The sequence below is a fragment of the Anomaloglossus baeobatrachus genome, chromosome 2 (assembly GCF_048569485.1).
Source record: "Anomaloglossus baeobatrachus isolate aAnoBae1 chromosome 2, aAnoBae1.hap1, whole genome shotgun sequence".
Taxonomy (NCBI): Eukaryota; Metazoa; Chordata; class Amphibia; order Anura; family Aromobatidae; genus Anomaloglossus; species Anomaloglossus baeobatrachus.
Genome location: NC_134354.1, coordinates 574,180,724 through 574,200,110, shown reverse-complemented (window position 1 = coordinate 574,200,110; position 19,387 = coordinate 574,180,724).

Sequence of the window (19,387 nt, the reverse complement as noted above, 5' to 3'; positions counted from 1 at the left end):
AAAACAGTAAAAGCCGCCGGAGCAGTGTGAACGCCGTGCAGCGCCGGGGATCGGGGATCGGTGAGTATGAGAGAGGGCTGCTAACTTCAGTAACTTAGGAGATTAGCGGTCACCGGTGAGTCCTTCACTGGTGACCGCTAATCAGGACGCGACACAGACAGAGCCGCAGCATGACCGTGAAGTCGGGTGAAGTTTACCCGAGTTCATTCTGACAGTGCGGCTCTGTCTGTGTCTGCTGTCATCTGCCATTCAGCTCTGCCCCATCTCATTGTAGATTGTAAGCTCTCACGAGCAGGGTTGTATTTTTTTCCCTCTAAATATTTTATTTCTATAACTGTTACTTGTTTGTATATGATCCTCCTGAATTGTAAAGCGCTACGGAATATGTTGGCGCTATAGAAATAAAGATTATTATTATTATTATTATTATGCTACATGGCTGTCTGTGTCTGCTGTCAGCGGCCATGTAGCAGAGCTGAACGGCAGATGACATAGTAAAAACGCATCCCTACACAGTACACACGCTTGGCAAGTCAATAAATAAATAAAAAAAAAAGGTGCCCAATGCATACGTCACAGAACACATGATCTAAAGGATCGCACACAAAATTGACCAATTTAACATAGACTACTAACGCTCGTGTGACAGCAAATGAACGACCAACGTGCAATCTCATGAGATCCCGTATGCAACCTGGGCGTGTCACATCGCAAATGCGATTGTACAACTAATTGCAACGTGTAAAGTGGGCTTTAGACTGCCTGTTTTAATAGTTCCCACAAAGGAGCCAATTTTCTGCTCCAGTGGTGGACAGTATAGTTGCTGCATCTAAAAAGCTCATAATTGGATTTAAAATCAAGCCAGACATCCATCAGCTAGACTTGCTACTGCCAGTTGCAGCTATTTACCCTTAAAGCGGCTCACCCATTCTGCTCAGTGTCTATCCTGGAAATCAGAAGCATATATTTAAAAAAATATACATTTTTCAAAGCAGGAAGCTCTGTCTAAATAAGACAGCTTTGAATAATCTAATAAGACTCTGTTTCCATTTTTGGGTTTGGTGGTATTGTGGCACTAATAGTTTACACTGCCTGTTCACTGCAGTTTTGTACTGCTATACAAAGCTACTTGATGCAATGCAGTATGAGATTTCAGAGATATTCACACAAGAAGGCACGCTGTACCCACACTGGGGTTTTTTTTAGATTTGAAGTGACCCATTATGGTCAGTGTCTATCTCGGGAATCCGAAATATTTATTTTAAAAAAACTATTGATAAAAGCAGGCCACTATGTCTCAATCTGACAGCTTTGAATAATGGAATAAGACTCTTTCCATTTTTGGGTTTGGTGGTATTGTGGCCGTGAGGAGGAGGGGACGTAACTATGGCACCTTGATGTAGTAGCAGGCATCCAGCATTTTGGAAGAAAAGGAAGAGGAGGAATCAAACCATTTATTATTGGGTTTTCAAATTGATATTATATTTAGTGGTTACTGTATTTTTGGAGCCTTCAAAGCACTGGGCATGGCAAATTGAGTATACAAATGGCTGGTTGCAGATAGTGTAGTTGTCTAGTCAACCAAAGGTATGGACATGTGTGTTGTAATCCACGACTTAATCATTTTAATGAAAGTCAGCTTGTCAACGTTAGCTGAGACAGATGTGCCTGTCTGGGTTTACCCCGTGCCATGCTACACACACGTTCAGATATTACACTTGCAGCAGGGGAAGCCAGCATCTCCAAGGTGTATTGTTTAAGCTCAGACCATGTCTTCAATTTTTTCATCCAGAAATTAAATGGTGCAGAACCATCAGCTAGTACTGCACACATGTGGACACATACTCTTCTATCATGTTTGGTAAATGCAGCCCCTCCTGGAAATACACACCATAGCAAATGGTGTTGCTGAACAGTGTGGAGGGCTGCACATGAATTGTTGCCACATTGCGGCAATGATGACCCTCCCTCCGGAGGCGTGGCAGGTGTAATTACTGCATTAATTACTTTGTCCTCCTTTCTCCTATTTGTAGCATGAATGCAGCACAGTAACCACCCAGTATTCACCACTGGTCAGAATCCTTGCTACTTGAGAATTGTTGCGCAGACACAATAGCATGTACTGGTTCATCTATGCCAGTTTTCCTAGAGTCAACAACGAGCTATCCTCAGTCATAGTTGTGTGGACTGGCTCCTCTGTGTCCCCCAAAACATGCTGCAGTGATTCCCCTGACCTACTTTCCCAATCAACCTAATGGGCAGATGGTTCCTTCTCATCCTTTGAAACTGTCCCTTGACTAGAAAGTTGGAGACTTGACCACTTTCGGCCTAGACACTGTACCTCAGAGACCAGTGTAGTGTCATGCTAGGTACGGGGAAATACCAAACGAACGGCAAATGGGAAGGAAAATGATGGGGAGATGGTGTCCCCTGACGAAGCACATTGCTGGGCCCTGGGTTCCCTTACCCCAAAGATAGGGTCATCCTAGGTTCAGGTATCCAGTTCGGCGCATAGATGCAGAATCTATCTGGTTGTAGGTAAGGAGCGGATGGGACGAGCTCTTCGTCAACCCCACTAGGTGCTAAAGGACACACAGGGATAACAAACAACAAACAACTTATCTCCAGTTGACTCAGGGAGAGGAATTGCAACACTCACCAAGGTTCTTCCGATGTTTGCAAACCAACTGCTTGCACTGTAGACTTGATAATGCTATACTGTATGAACGATCACAAGCACTGAGCAATAAGAAGTGAAGATATATAAAGAAACAAGGTAAGTGCTGATGAAAAGCAGCTGTCAGGCTCAGGAACTCCGCAGGGTCCTAAAGGGAATGGAATTAAAACCAAGCAGAAATAATAGAACGTCAGGAAGCAGTTTGTGCAGCCAAACATTGTGACCTTCCATAGCTGGACACCACAGGACTTTCTGTCACCCATGTGACATGTGGATGACAGACCAGATAATGAGTCAATCTTTTCTCCTGCTCCTCTTCCACCGGTGTCACCACCTCTTTCATCAGAGTTTTTTCCAGCAGGCATAAAATCGATGTAGTGCCGCTGATTGTGGCATCATCAGAGCTAGCCATGTTGGTAAAATATTCAAAGCAGCACAACACGCCACACAGTTCCTAGGGGTGTTGGTCCTCAAAGTGATTTTGCCATGTTTTCTGCAGCTGAAACTCCATTATTGCCTGCTGCTTGCACAGTCTTTCCACCGTATGCAAGGTGGAGTTCCCCCTTGTTGATACATTGCATATAAAGCGGTGAGCAGGAATGTCAAAGAGACTTTGCAGTGCGGACAGAGGGGCAGAATCAGGGTGAGAACACTGAAAGTGCACACATACTGACAAACTTTGAAAAGAAGTTCTCACTGATATATGTGAGTAATTTTTGAGGAAGCTCTGCACCACCAAGCTGCCTAAGCCCAGATCTGTGATTAGATTTGGGCTGTTATCGCACACCACCAGGCTGAGCTGTAGGTTAACCTTCAACAGCCATTCGTGTTTCTTGTTTTCTGCCCTTTCACAGTTCCTGCGTGGTGTCAGGTTTGTCCCCCAGGCAGATGAGTTTTAGAACAGACTGCTGTTGTTTACACCTGGCTGTGCTGAAGTTGGGGGTGCAGATCTTACTCTGACCAGATGAGAAAGAGGTGAAGGAAGCAGAGTAGGAAGCAACACTGAATGACAAATGTCCAGCGATCCAAGCTGGTGGTAGGACATGCGCTTGAATGTCTGGTGCCTCATGCCCAGGCACAACATTTACCCAGTGTGCATTCGGTGAGATACAGTATTATGTCCCTCCTCCTGCTTACTGGTCCAAGTATCCATAGTTACATGGACTTTTTCACTATTGGCATTGCTGAGTTAACAACAGATTTGTTCTGCCATGTGTGTGCAGGGATGACATGCGTGGAAAAGTAGTGGTGGCTGGGAACAACGTAATTCGGTACAGCCACAGACATCATTGGTTGGAAACTGTCGACACCTGCCTGAATGGCAGCATTTCAAAAGCAAGCATTTTGGAAATATCATTCAGGGCTAGGACTCGTGGGTAGGTAGGTGGGTATTTTCTCTTTCTATCAAGGGTTTGTAGTATTAAGAGCTGCAGACTTCCATGGGAAGGTGTGGATGTAGTAGGTGATGCTGGTGGTGCCTGTGGTAATGGAGTTGGTGGGGATGGTGCTGTTGCTTCCACATCATCTGTTTGTGGGCGAGAAGCTGGCCCTGGTGATCATAAATGGATTTAAATTCTGACACCACAGCTGAAGAAGTCAACATTGCAGAAGAGAGAGAAGGAGGAGCCAGAGTTATTTTATGATTTCTAAAGAAACTACTCCACTGTAACTTGTTCTTGGAAATTAGATGATGCATCATGCAGGTGATCCTCAGGTTAAGAAGATTTTTCCCTCACTTTTGGCTCTGATGACATATCATGCAAACCACCACTCTCTTGCCATTTCCAGAAGAAATGCCATACCAGGGAGCTCTTTTGAGCTGACTTTCTGGGGAGGTTTTCACTAGCACGATGGGTGATAGCAGCAGACTTACTGAATGGGCTGTCCACTGGGTTTTTGCCCCATTCTTCCTCTTTTGCTGTGCTGCTGGTTCTTCTGCCTGAACACCTCTTCTTCATCGGAGCTGCACACGTCACTCACAGGGCACTCACTCATCATCCCTTATATCATCTTCCACCCACTCCTTAGCCCTGCCCTCCTTCCTAGATTGTACAGTGATGACAGTTTCAGCAGTTGGCACCTGTGTCTCATCATCCTCTGAGCTGTACTGCGGTGATCCGCAGACCTTGTCTACCAGCCCTTTTATGGACTTATCTGCCAACACAACAAGTGGTTGACTATCAGTACACTCAGTCTCTTCCACCTCTGAGGCAGGGCTAGGTGGATGGGCCATGGGACCCCAGCCAGCACAGTCATAACTCTCACTGCTTGGATTATTTTGAATGGGTTGAGGTGGAAGGAAGATGACCATGGAACTTAGGAGATAACTCTGAGCTTTCAGGTGTGTATCGAGTGGAAGACAATTGAAAGGAATTGGAGGAATTGGTAGCCATATAATCTAAAACCACCTCAACATGTTCTGAACTCACCAAGAGTGCAGTGATACTCAAGCACAAGAAATTACCGAGCCAGCCAGCGGACTGCCTATAGCAAAGGAAAGTGTTTCAGTTTCGAGCATAGCAGGTGCAGAGCTACCACGTCCTCGCCCTAAAAGAGCTACACCAGCAGCAACAAAACCACAGCCAATTCCCCTATTACATGTTCTCCTCATTATTTATCACACAAACAAGTTCAGATTAATAGATAGCTTGTACACAGAGAATGATTATAACAAAGCCTGTATGTAGCTGTTTTTGACCGCTACGCAAAGCTACATGATTCAACACAACATAAGGTTTCAGAGATATTCACATAGCAAGACATGCTGGAAAGAAACTCTGTTTTTCTCTAGATTGAGTTAATAGATTTCACTGCCTGTTTGCTGCTGTTTTTTTCCACTATGCAAAGCTGCATTATGCAACGCACTATAAGGTTTCAGAGATATTCAGACAGCAACACACGCTGAAAAAAACCTCAGTTTTTTTATAGATTTGGCAGGAGATTAAACCGCCTGTATGCCGCGGTTTTGAACCACTACGCAAAGCTCCGTGATGCAATGCAGTATAAGATTTTAGAGGTATTCAAACAGCAAGGCACGCTAGAAAGAAATCTGTTTCTTGTAGATTGAGCTAGTAGATTACACTGCCTGTTTTCTGATGTTTTTTACCACTACACAAAGCTCCAGGTTGCAACGCACTATAAAGTTTCAGAGATATTCATACAGCAAGGCACAGTGGAAAAAAACTCTTTTTGCTACATTAAGCTAACAGATTACACTGTCTGTATGCTGCTGTTTTGTACTGCTACACAAAGCTGCATGATGCAAGGCAGGACAAGGCTTCAGAGATATTCACACAGCAAGACATGCTGGAAAGAAATCTGGTTTTTGGTAGATTGAGCTATCAGATTACACTGCTTGTACGCTGCTGTTTTGTACCGCTAGGCAAAGTACGGGATGCAACGCAATATAAGGTTTCAGAGATATTCACACAGCAAGGCATGCTGGAAAGAAATCTGGTTTTTGGTAGATTGAGCTATCAGATTACACTGCTTGTACGCTGCTGTTTTGTACCGCTAGGCAAAGTACGGGATGCAACGCAATATAAGGTTTCAGAGATATTCACACAGCAAGGCATGCTGGAAAGAAATCTGGTTTTTGGTAGATTGAGCTATCAGATTACACTGCTTGTACGCTGCTGTTTTATACCGCTAGGCAAAGTATGGGATGCAATGCAATATAAGGTTTCAGAGATATTCACACATGCTGGAAAGAAATCTGGTTTTTGGTAGATTGAGCTATCAGATTACACTGCTTGTACGCTGCTGTTTTATACCGCTAGGCAAAGTATGGGATGCAACGCAATATAAGGTTTCAGAGATATTCACACAGCAAGGCATGCTGGAAAGAAATCTGGTTTTTGGTAGATTGAGCTATCAGATTACACTGCTTGTACGCTGCTGTTTTGTACCACTAGGCAAAGTACGGGATGCAACGCAATATAAGGTTTCAGAGATATTCACACAGCAAGGCACACTGAAAAAAATTGTGTATTTTGCTAGATTGAGCTAATAGATTACACTGCCTACACGCTACTGTTTTGGACCGCTGTGCAAAGCTGCAAGATGCAACACAATATAGATTTCATAGATACAGTATTTACACAGCAAGGCAAGCTGTACACACTCTGATTTTTGATAGATTAAGCTAATAGATTACACGGCATGTACACTGTTGTTTTGGACTGCTATACAAAGCTGTGTGATGCAGCACTGTACTTGAGTTAGAATTACATGCATCTATTACTGTCCTTTTCTCTTACAGCATCTAATGCCTACAATATATTTGCTTTTTAAGTAATTTCACCCATCACTATTCCTCAATCCAGCAGCGTACTCTCCCTATTCTAGTGAAGGAAAAATGGCTCCGAAGTCCGTGTTTCGGCCTTTATATAAGCCGAGTCATGGTGTGCACTGGCCAATCACAGCCATGCAAGTATTAGCATGGCTGCAATGGCTTTGGAAATGCCCACAGTCTAAAATCTTGCTGATTGGCTGCTTTCAACAAGCTTTATTTGGGTGACAAACCCAAACAATAACCGGACGTACAGTCAAAAGTCTGTGTTTGGGGCTCAGCTTCGAACACAGACCGGTATGAAACCTGAACATTACAGTTCGGGTTTGCTCATCCCTAACTATGGAATGAAAATGCCCAGACTTTGACAATTGCTTAAATTAATAGGAAAACTTGGTGTTCAGTGCCTAACATTTATTTGAAAGACAGGGTTAGCTGGGAATGGTTGATTAATAGTGTGATAAAAAGACTTTAGTATAGAATATAAATTTTATGTTTTAATTTAAAACTACAGATGCACAATGGATTAAGTATTTTTCCTTTGATTTCAGTAGGGCACAGTGTACTATATTTATCGTGACCTGAAATGTCTCATAAATATAATAAAGACAAGAGAAAAATAAATATTTGCTTTATTTCTTTTGTTTCATTTTTCATTTTTTTTTCCATTTTAAGGTTACTGACTGAATAAAGCTCTAGGTCATCTAATTACAGTAAACATGCACTTTGTATAATATCTTCAGACGTGATTGCTGCATTCACTTGTAAAGAACTTAGTTCACGTTCAGTACATTTTTGACCCGGTCTGAATGTCGGTGCTAACTTCAGGGCAATTCAGATGGCATCAGTCCACAGGTAGAAATTATACTGATGCTTAAACATCTTCATAAAATTTGATGGCAATGAAGCCCAGGTGTTCTGTGTTCAGTTAATAGTAAAGTTTAAATGTAATTTGATTTTTGGCACAGTGTAATATAAAGTACACTTTTGTCTTATTCATCCAAAGAAACTTGTTTTACATATTTTTTGGCCCTGTGTTTAAAAACCAATACTGAATTTAAAACCTTGATAAAATGCAAAGACAACCAGTTGTACATTCCTTTTATTCAGTACAAGTAAGAGAATAAAGTGCATCATATGGTCTACTTCACTTATTCGCTCTACAATTTTATATACAGTTAGACCAAATCTTTATGCAGATGTTTTTTATTTAAATGGAAACAGCTGAGATGCAATTGAACTGAACACATTCAAGTTTAATTAAAGAACAGAGATGAGCGATCAGGAGGTTCGGTGTTCGGTGCTTGTACCAAACACAGACTTTACACAAAAACAGAGTTTGAATTCGGAGTTCTGGTGCTTTACGTATGAGCACCACTTACGCAAGCTGTGCTCGAGTACACTCGGTCCTCAGCCCAGTGCAAGCCACTTTCAGTGTTTGAACGGCTTGCACTGGAGATAACAACAGCATGATCGGGTGTAGTATACATCAAAAAATTTGGAAACCCCCCACTCACCTGCCCTGAGAAGTGATCTGTTTATGGCTTGCTACATGTAGGCGAAGACTTGAACTGCCCAATTAGTGACTTTCACTGGTGTTCAGGTCAAGTTCAAGTCCCAAACCAATCTTAATTTTTTGTTTGGCTGACCTTGCCGATCAGAAATTCCATGGGCCTGCTCATCTCTTTTAAAGAGGTTAAATAAAAAAATCATGTGAAACTTTTATGAATTCCAACCATCTTTCAACAAAGGCTCTTCATTTTAGAAGGCTAAAAGTAAATGGACAAAGTAACTTTACCAGAAATAAAATATTAATTTTTAATACTAAGTAGAAAATACTTTACAAGCAATGAATGCCTGAGGTTTGGATGCCATAAACATCAACAAAAACTGGGTTTCATCCTTTATGATGCATTGCAAGGCTTTTGCAACTAACTTAGGCTATGTGTCCAGGTTGCTTTTTACCTGCTTTTTTGCTGCTTTTTCAACTGCAGCGTTTAATGCCAAAATTGGTGTGTTCTGCTTTTCAAGCAAAGTCTATGGGAATTTGGGTTTCTTGTGCCCACTATGCAGTTCAAACTGCAGCCTTTTTCTGGCAGAAATTTGGACAAAAACTCAGCTTTGCAGTGCAAAACCCAAATGGCAAAAACAATTGACATGTCAATTGTTTTTGCCATTTGCGTTTTGAACTGCAAAGCAGAGTTTTGCCCAAATTTCTGCCAGAAAAAGGCTGCAGTTTGAACTGCATAGTGGGCACAAGAAACCCAAATTCCCATAGACTTTGATTGAAAAGCAGAACACATCCATTTTGGCATTAAACGCTGCAGTTGAAAAAGCAGGTAAAAAGCAGGTAAAAAGCAACGTGGACACATAGCCTCAAGCTGTTTTTTCTGTGTGGGTCTTTCTGCATAAGTTTTGTCTTAAGCATGTAAAATGCATGCTCGATGGGGTTGAGATCTGGTGATTGATTCAGCCAATGTGGGATATTCACTTCTTAGCCATTAGAATATCCTAGATTGTTTTCACAATATGTTTTGTGTCATTGTCCATCTGCATGGTGAAGCACTATCCAATCAACTTTGCTGCATTTGATAAAATCTGAGTGGAAAGTATAGCCCTGTACACTTCAGAACTCATCCGGCTGCGTCTGTCTTTAATCACATCATCAATAAATTCTAGTGACTCAGTTCCTTTCTAAGCCATGCATGCTATATTGCCTACACCATGTTTTACAGAGGATGTGGTGTGCTTTGGATCATAATCTGTTCTAAGCCTTCTCCATACTCTTTTCTTCCCCTCATTCTGGTGCAAGTTGATCTTAATTTCATCTGTTCAAAGAATGTTTTTCCAGAACTGGGCTGGCTTCTCTGATAATGTTTGGAAAAGTCTATTCTATGGCTTTCTATTTTTAAGGTTGATTAATGGTTTGCACCTTGTGGTGAACCCTCTATATTTCCTCTCATGACGTCTTCTCTTCATGGTAGATTTGGATACTGAAACACCTACTTCCTGGAGAGTGATATTCACTTGGGTAGATGCTGTGAAGGTTTTTTTCTTCACTTTGCAAAAGATTTTGTGATTATCCATCACTATTGTCTTTTGTAGACATTCAGGCCTTTTTGAGTTCCCAAGCTCACCAATGTGCTACTTTTTTGCGGAATGCACAAAACTGTTGATTTGGCCACTCCTAACATTTCTGCTGTCTCTTTGATGTATTTCTTTTTTTTCAGCCTAATGATGGTCTGTTTCTCTTTCACTGAAAGCTTCCTTGATGATGGATTTACAATATAATAGCCCTTGCAGCCCATTACAGAGCTTTTGAGATAATTGTCCAATTACTTTGGTCCCTTGAGAAAGAGGCAGCTACATATTGCAGAACTGTATTTCCTAAATCCTTCCTCAAATTAGGATGTGAAGGCCCTAAAATTAAAGCTGTTTCTGCACTTTACAACCAGAATAATTTTACAATTGTATCTTGAATATGTTAAGGCAAAAAGCTAATATGCCAAAACTTGCCAAAACAAATATTTCTGGACATAACTATATCATGCTTTATTTTTCTAAATTGGACATAAAAGTTGCAAAAAATGTTTTACTGTTCTTTTTTTTACAACAAACGCTAGTGTGAGATAGTGGCAATCTATTTTTTACTCTTGTTGCTGACTGGAGTAAGAATTCTGATGAGATGGAGAGGCACAGCCACTTGTAAAAAGCATCTGATGCATTATGTAACAAGCACTACTTAATGAATTAGGCTCATTTTACTTCATTAAGACTGGAGTACAATACCAATACCAGTCTAAAATAATTGAACCAACATAATTCACTTGTGTTCAAATGCTACCTTTAAAGGTACCTGTCACCGTGAAAATACAGTTTATCTGCAAGCACTATTTTATAGAGCAGGGGAACCTGAGTAAATTAGACATAGTTTCTTGAGAAAAGATTCAGTATAACTGGGGTTGTCAATATTTAATCCTCTGCTCATTCGACAGACAACTTAATGAATTTCAAATGATGAAAAAGTAGAATAAATAATATTGAAACAGTTTGTGTTATTCAGTGTAAAGTATAAGTGCCACATGCAGAAATACACTCTTAGACACCCTGACGTGTTATCAATGAGGTTATTATTAATTGTGTGAAGATTGTTCTCAATATACTTGGTCAAGCAAATCATCATAATTAGAGATGAGCCAACCTTTTCGGTTCGCATTCACCAATTTGAGACTTGGTCTGTTTGTTTAGGTTTGGCTACACGAACACTTTGCTCAAAAGTTGGCAATGTTCAGTAATGGTTTGTTTGCAGAAAAACCCACTCCTGGCACCATCATAGAAATGTCATGTATTGGCATGGCTGTGATTGGCCAAGGAAATCACTATTAAAAAAGGAAGCAAAAGGGTTGAAGCACAACTAACTTATCGAGTCTCCGCATGGCTGTGAATTTTTCTACGGCTGCACTTACGGGGCCACTGATTATCCTAATACATATTCACTGTTTTTTTCAGCCACAGGTGTCTCCTGCTGTAGTCAGACCCCGCACCCACACAGCATTTGTGATTGCTTGGAATCACAAGCTCTCATAGTATAAAATAAATAAATAAAACAATTGTCTTTGGGTCCCCCATATATTGATATCAGCACAGATAAAGCCCATTGCTACAGGCTGCAGCCCCCAGCCATGGGCTTATGGTTGTGTTTCAAAGTAAGAGGAACTGCATGTGGCTGTTTTTTTAAATTATTTAAATACATGATTTAAAAATACTGTGTGGTCCCCCCCCCCAATTTTGATACCTAGCCATGATAAAGCCGAAAATCTTGGGCTGATATTCTAAGACTGAGAAGACCCATGGTTATTGAGCCCCCAGCCTAAAAATAGCAGCCTGCAGGCACCCAAGATTACGACAATCCCAGCACTATACCCTGCTCTTCCCTGGTGCGGTGGCAATTGGGGTAATTTGGGGTTAATTGCCGCTCACAGCTCCCACTAACCCATAGATTGGTAATGTGAGACATCTGAGACCCCCCATTACTGATCTGAAAGTGAAAGCAAAGAAACACAAACACCAAAAAAATCCTTTATCTGAAATAAAAGACAAAAAAGGACCCTCTTTCACTAATTTGTTAACCCCAAAAACACCCCTGAAGGTCCAACATAATCCACACGAGGTCCCATGATGATACCAGCTCTGTTACATCTGAAATTACAGTGCATGGCAAAAGAACATGACTGCCCATTGTAACTGCAGGCAGAGAATGAACCATGTCAATCAGTGATGACATCACTCAGGTGAGCTGCGGCCACAGCTAGAGGTTCCCATGCCCTCCACCGCAGGTAACTTGACCTTAGGGGACCTCAATGAAAACCTGCCCATCCTGGCAGAAAATTGCATTTTTTTGCCAAGAGATGCAGATTTGGCGTTGACATTTTTACACCATATTCTTGAAACCAATCTACACCTACTGGTAAAAAAATTGCATCCCTATTGCATGCGCTATGATGCAGCTTTGATGCATTTTATTAGCCAGGAGCTGTAGATTGGGTGCAGAAATATGTGGCAGATATTTTAGCACAAAATCGGCATTTCTTGGAAAAAAAAATGCACAAAAACGATTTTGACTCTTTTTCGGTGCAGTTTTGCAGTTTTCTTCTTTGAGGTGCAAATTTGGTGCTGAAATGTCTTACTGTAAAGCTTATTACAACCTATACTAAGGGAGCCTCTGTGGTTATAAACATACTGGAGCAACACTGGGGCATTCTGAGAATGGACACTGATCTAATGGAGTGCCTTAAACCACAGAACCACAGCCCAACATCACTTTTCGTAAAAAACGCTCTTTGGGAGACCGTCTAACACATAGTAATTTTGTGGCACCAACTGGTGGTGGTACATGGATTCCAAAAAAGCCATCTGGTTGTTTCAGATGTGGCTCATGTGTTGCATGTGCATATATCAGCACGGGTAACAAATTTACGAGTACATCTACTGGTAAGTCTCTCCTGGTCAGAGAGTTCATCAATTGCAAGACAAAGGGAATTGTGAACCTAGCGACATGTCATTGTGGGATACAATATGTGGGTAAAACCACACGTGAGTTTTGCAGAAGAGTAGGTGAGCATATGGGGGACATCAGGAATGACCGTGATACCCCCATTGCTAGACATATGAATATGCTGCACAGCTCCAACAGGGAAGCCATTTTTTTTATAGGCATCCTAAAAGTCAAAGCATCTCCTAGGGTTGGGAATCCAGATCGTACTTTGCTACAAAAGGTGGCAAGGATGATGTTCCGTGGGTCTTAATGACCAGATTAGTTTTGGTTGCTTCATATAATATCCTGACCTCTTGGTCAGTTGGTTGCTCTGTTCCTGGTGATGGTTAATCTAGCTTTTTGACCATGAATAATACTATATAGCCCAATTATTCTATTGGCCGTACTCCTATTAATGAGTATTAATTCCGGCCAGGTGAGGGATATTATGTGTATAGGCCTCTTCATTTATTATTACACATTCCCTATCACAAGGTATAATAATCCTTTATAGGATACACGTTATTGTTTATAGTCCCATTTTTACAGTTTGAGATTGTTCACTGATACAATTCTTAAATTCTCTTTGGTGTCTTTTTATTTAGTCCACCTATATATATCTCCTTTAAGTAATTTTGCTTGATCTGAATACCTATGTATTTACCTCTAGTATCTGCTATGTCCATCATTAATTCTCCAGGTATATATGGCCTTACAGTGTTGATCCCTATTTAGCATACAATGATCACTTTTCTTCTTTTACATATGATTGTGATTACACTGTCTGAATTGCCTCCATCTTAAACCTTCTCCCTTGGTCCCTCATGCTATTTTATTTAATGCATGTGGATGGTATCTATATATTGGTTTAATGTACTTAGATTGGCTTTATTAGGGCTGCAATTTTTGTCTATGCGTCTGCTAAATACCTATAATATTTCTATTAATCCCGATATAGCTGCAGGCTCTGTTTGAATCTTTGGTGCGCTTGCGTTATATTCTGTATACTACTACATTTCGATGTGGAATCGCCGTTGTCATGGTGCTAAACAAAGCGACACCATGTGATTCTGGACGGTACAATAGTCTGTTCTCTAAAATAATGGGCGTGATTTCAGCTATCGTCACTACCATGTGACTCGGGCTATTATTTCATCCAGCGTGACGTTCTGCGTCCCACTGTGGAACGCGGAAGTCAATTCTCCTTAAGGCCCTGTGTGATCCCACATGCGTCACTATTATGTGACTCAGACTTTGAATCAAATTACTGCGACCATGTGTGTTCCACTCTGGAATGCGGAAGTCAGACGCTACTGATATCAGATATGATCTCAGACGCGTTAGTCATGTGGGACCGACGCCATGATGTGTATATGGAAGCGTCTAATATGGGACAAATGCAGGTAATTAACTATTTATTGGCTAACATATGCAGATAGTTAATAATCCTCTCAGTAGGTATATAGTTGTGGGTGGGCTAACCTTCAGTGTACCACCGTCTATCTTTGCATACACAGGTTTTTGGACCTGATCCAAGCTGTACCAATCCCTGCCACTGCAGGTTGATATACAGACATTTCTCTCTCCCCTGATGAACACTCTTTATTGAGAGGGAAACTCGTTGGGAGGGCGTTTCTTTTTGATGAGGTTGTGGGGCAGACAGCTCACTAGGGTGCTGCCCTTGTTAGGGTGAAAGCTATACATGGGGCACGACAGGGGTTTTTGTACATGACAATTTGGGGATTTACCCCGGTGATTCCAGACCGCCTTTACTTTATTATGTGCTTGGTATCCTTGCCTGTGGAGAAAAATCGGGTGAGATCATTCCATTTTTGTTTCTTTGGCACCTTATATGTAATTTGCACTTGCACTTTATTATCTTTTTAATTGAGAATTAGTAAAAGTTAAGTTTAATGTCCCTGCCATTGTTATTGCTTTATTTTTGGACTATTGGGCATTATCATTCTGCTTGCAGATTTTGCTCTTATCTTTGCTGAAATGTCTGCATGAGATTTCAGGACAAAATTTGCACCTCCTTTCAGAAAACCACACCAACACAGCGTCACCCTGAGTGACGTCAGCACTGATTAATGAGGCTCAGTCTCTGCCTGAAGTTACAATGGGCAGACATTTTCTATGACTGCTCGGTGTAATTTCAGATTTAGGAGAGTTGGAATCATCCTGGGACTTTGTGTGGATTATGTTGGACCTTCAGGGGTGTTTTGGGGGTTAATAAAGTGGTGAAACAGGGTGATTTTTGTATTTTATTTTCAAATAAAGGATTTTTTTGGTGTTTGTGCTTATTTACTTTCACTTATAGATTAGTAATGGGGGAGTCGCATAGACCCTCCGCATTACTAATATAGGACTTAGTGGCAGGTGTGAGCTGTGATTAACCACTTATTACCCCGATTGCCATTACATCAGGGCAATTGGGAAGAACTGAGTAAAGTGCTAGGATTGTCGCAATTAACAAATAAAGAAATCTTAGGTGGCTGCAGGCTGCTATTTTTAGGCTGGGGGGGCAATAAGCATGGAACTTCCCAGCCTGAGAATACCAGCCCCCAGCTGTTGGGCTTTATCATGTCTGGGTATCAAACTTGGGGGGGGGCTGTATGCTGTTCTTTTTAAATTATTTATTTAAATAATTTAAAAAAAGCCATATGTAGTTCCTCTCATTTTGTTACACAGCCAAGATAAGCACATGGCTGGGGCTGCAGCCTGTAGCCATGGGTTTTATCTGTGCTGGTCTCTATAGATGAGAGATGACCCTATGCCATTTGTTTTATTATTTTATACCACGATAGAGACCCACACACACAGCATATGTGATTCCAAACAATCACAGATCCTGTCTGCGGGTGGGGTCTGACAGCAGCCAATTAGAGATGCTGGTGACCAGAGAAAGCAGTGAATATGTATGAGGATAATCAGTGGCCCTGGAATCACAGCCACGGGAGCAGTTAAAACCATGAGAGAAAGTACAGCCGTGGGGAGACTTGGTAAGTAGGTCCTGCTTTATTTTATTTCTTTTACAGCCCCCCCGAAACCATTTTACAACACATAAGTTTGGCCTTCCATTGAATTCAATGGGATCAGTATGTTCGACAAACAGGTTCACCAAACTGCTCGGCAAACATCAGGAGGCTCGGTAAAGATTGGAAAACCAAACTTTGAAAGAACACAGAAAGAATTTTGCTTATGTTATTCTGAGCAACCTGCATGGTCTAAATAAGCCACATTGGTCAGCAGAATTTTCGGATTTGTCTCTCAAGTAGTATATCTGGGACATCATTGGTTGGAAATTGCAAAAGGAGCTTCAAGAAATGGATCTTAATTATTTGAGTGCCCATGTACATTCAGTGTGGTAGAATACGCCTCACTAAGCCTTGTTAGCCTCATTGATAGCATTTTCCAATGTGTATGTGCAATTCTGCATGTACCCATACTGGATACTGAGTATATTGAGATGTTTTCAAAAAATGTTTTCCATTTTTTCATCATTTACATATCATTGCCAGGTCTATCCATCCTGTGATTTTTGTAATTCCATGACTTTTTCTTCTTGTTCCAATTTCAATGTTGAAGAGTATATTTATACTGTAATTAAATCCCATTTTTACGCTACACTATGTTTTGTTCTATAATTTAGGGAGAAGAAACCATAAACAATTTGTATAGGTTGAGTACAGCATTAGGTCACATGTAGATGGCAAAGCTTCACATAGTGCCAATGGTTCTGTAATATAGAGCCATAGGCACAACCACTAACAATAAATATCAAGGCAACCATTCTGGAAGCTGCACAGGCATCTGTAAATTGTCATTCCTTTCAGAAAACAGATGTAACTAAGAAAAAATGAGTAGTTCTTTTAACAATTTTAGAAAGCAGATAACAAAAGGACTATAAAGCAATCTAAATAATTTCAGTCACATATATTTTCATATGTTTTGACCCATTTGGGCTTAAGCATGGCAGACTGTCTGGCAAAAACAATAAAAAGTAAATTGGGAAATTCTGAGAATAGATAATATAAATTACAATGTAGTTATTGACTGATTTTTAGACTGAAAGAGACAGCATATAAAAAAGCTTTAGGCAATGCAATGCATTATTACTATTATTATACTTTAATTAGTGTTATTCAATTATATATTCATGTTTAGCACTAAAATTGCATTTTTAGGACTCTGATTATTTGGTTTATGTGAAGAGGAAATGGTATAATTTCTAAGTCAAACTGCAAAAGATAATAATATTACGATATATCCTAGAGTTAAAATGTTAACAAAACAATGGGCAAAACCTCCAGCTCTTATTATTTTCAGGCAGTTCTTCATGAATCATGGTTTGAAAGGAAGTATTAAAAAGAGGATTGTTTTTCATGTGATGTCAACATAAAAGAACAACATTTTTAGAGCTTTAGATTTCAGATTTAAGTGTTACTTTGATGTTCTGGTTTGCATACTATCTACAAAGTAACAGGCATAGCAAATAACACAATTTTGTTATAGTATTCTTTTGGATTACATGGTAAAATGTTCTTTATGTGAATTGTTCTAGTAATAAGAATGTAAGCTGCGACATACATTTGTGAACTGCTCTGCTGTTATTAAGATATGACATGTATTCTAGGAGTGCCATCTGGGGTATGTAACGGACATTGCATCTGAAGTCCCAGTGAGCTAATATATCTGGAAAAGTTAATATACGTCTGCTTCATTTTGCTTTTTATTTTTATATTTGGAAATAGAATTTTTTTTATCAATCTCTGTATTTTATAAATGAATAACTTTTGTGGGATATGGAAAAGTGTTTCAGTAGCTGATTAATTTCTCATGCAATCGCATTTGCGATCGCACCCGCCCCCATCGTTTGTGCGTCACGGGCAATTTGTTACCCGTGTCGCACAAAGTCGTAAACCCCCGTCACACGTACTTACCTCCCGAACGACCTTGCTGTGGGCAGTGAACATCCTCTTCCTGAAGGGGGAGGGACATTTTGCGTCACAGTGACGTCACACAGCGGCTGGCCAATAGTAGCGGAGGGGCGGAGATGAGCGGGACGTAAACATCCCGCCCACCTTCTTCTTTCCAAATTGCCGGTGGCCGCAGGTAAGCTGCAGTTCGTCATTCCCAGGGTGTCACACGGAGCGATGTGTGCTGCCTCGGGAACGATGAACATCCAGCGCACAGAATGACGTGCGATTTTTAGAAAATGAGAGACATGTTAATGAGCAACGATAAGGTAAGTTTTTTTGCTCATTAACAGTCGCTCGTAGCTGTCACACGCTACGATATGTCAAACGGCGCCGAATGTGCGTCACTAACGACGTGACCCCGATGACATATCGTTTGATATATCGTACCGTGTAACGTGCCCTTAAGATTTAATAATAAAAGACGTGCCAATCCTAATCCAAAGTATTTTATTCCACCAGCGCTAGACTGAATAAGTTGTTTTTCTCATATGCCAGAAGAAATTTCTATCATTATGTTGGATTCACTTTTCATAAGCTTTTAGTTTGTGTATCCGTTTTTACCATCAGTATGACATCCATTTCTCCCATATACCAAGAGAGCTGAACGAGGTTTCTCATGATTTTCCTAATAGCCAATGAAAAATGCACAGCAAATGGATTCAACACAGTTGACGACCATGTGCTGTCCTTTTAATGAAGGCCAGTTCACTGAAATTGGAGAGTTTGATATGCAAATAAGACTACAATAGGACAAAAAAAACACTGACTTGTCAGTGTGCGATCAGTAAAAAATAGTATGACAAGAATAGACATGTGAATAAAACCTTAAAAGCAGCTTTTTAATTGAATGATTTCCAGATTTCCAGTTGCTCTCAGGAGAAAAATGGTACTCAAAAATTACTTGTAAGATATTTTATTACAAATGGTCATGTCTTTTGGTAAGAACCATTAGGACATGTTCATACTTTGTATAATGCTAGTCACTACCTACGAGGTCGCATGGGCGGAAGAGTAGTCAGAAAAGCCAGGTCTGGTAACAGGAGGTCATGTATAATCATAAGGGGTAATCAGGGGTGCAGTCAGGATACAATCCAAGGGTCAAAATACAAGAAGAGCACGTAGTAAATAAAGGGAGCAAGCAGAGATGTGGTCAAGTAACAGCAGAGCATCTCCAAGTCTTGAGATGCTCTCCACAGAGAATCGTGTCACTTTGCTTAAAATTTCCATTGCGGATTTTGTCATAAATTCCTGAAAAAGATTAAAAATATGAACTCAAAGGTTCATACACTCAGTGTGCCCATGTTTCCATCTTACTTGATGTTCATGATGCCCTTGTTCGACAGTGTGCACTTGTCAAGCATTTACATTTCATCTATGTATGAAGCAGGCAGAAATAGGTTAAT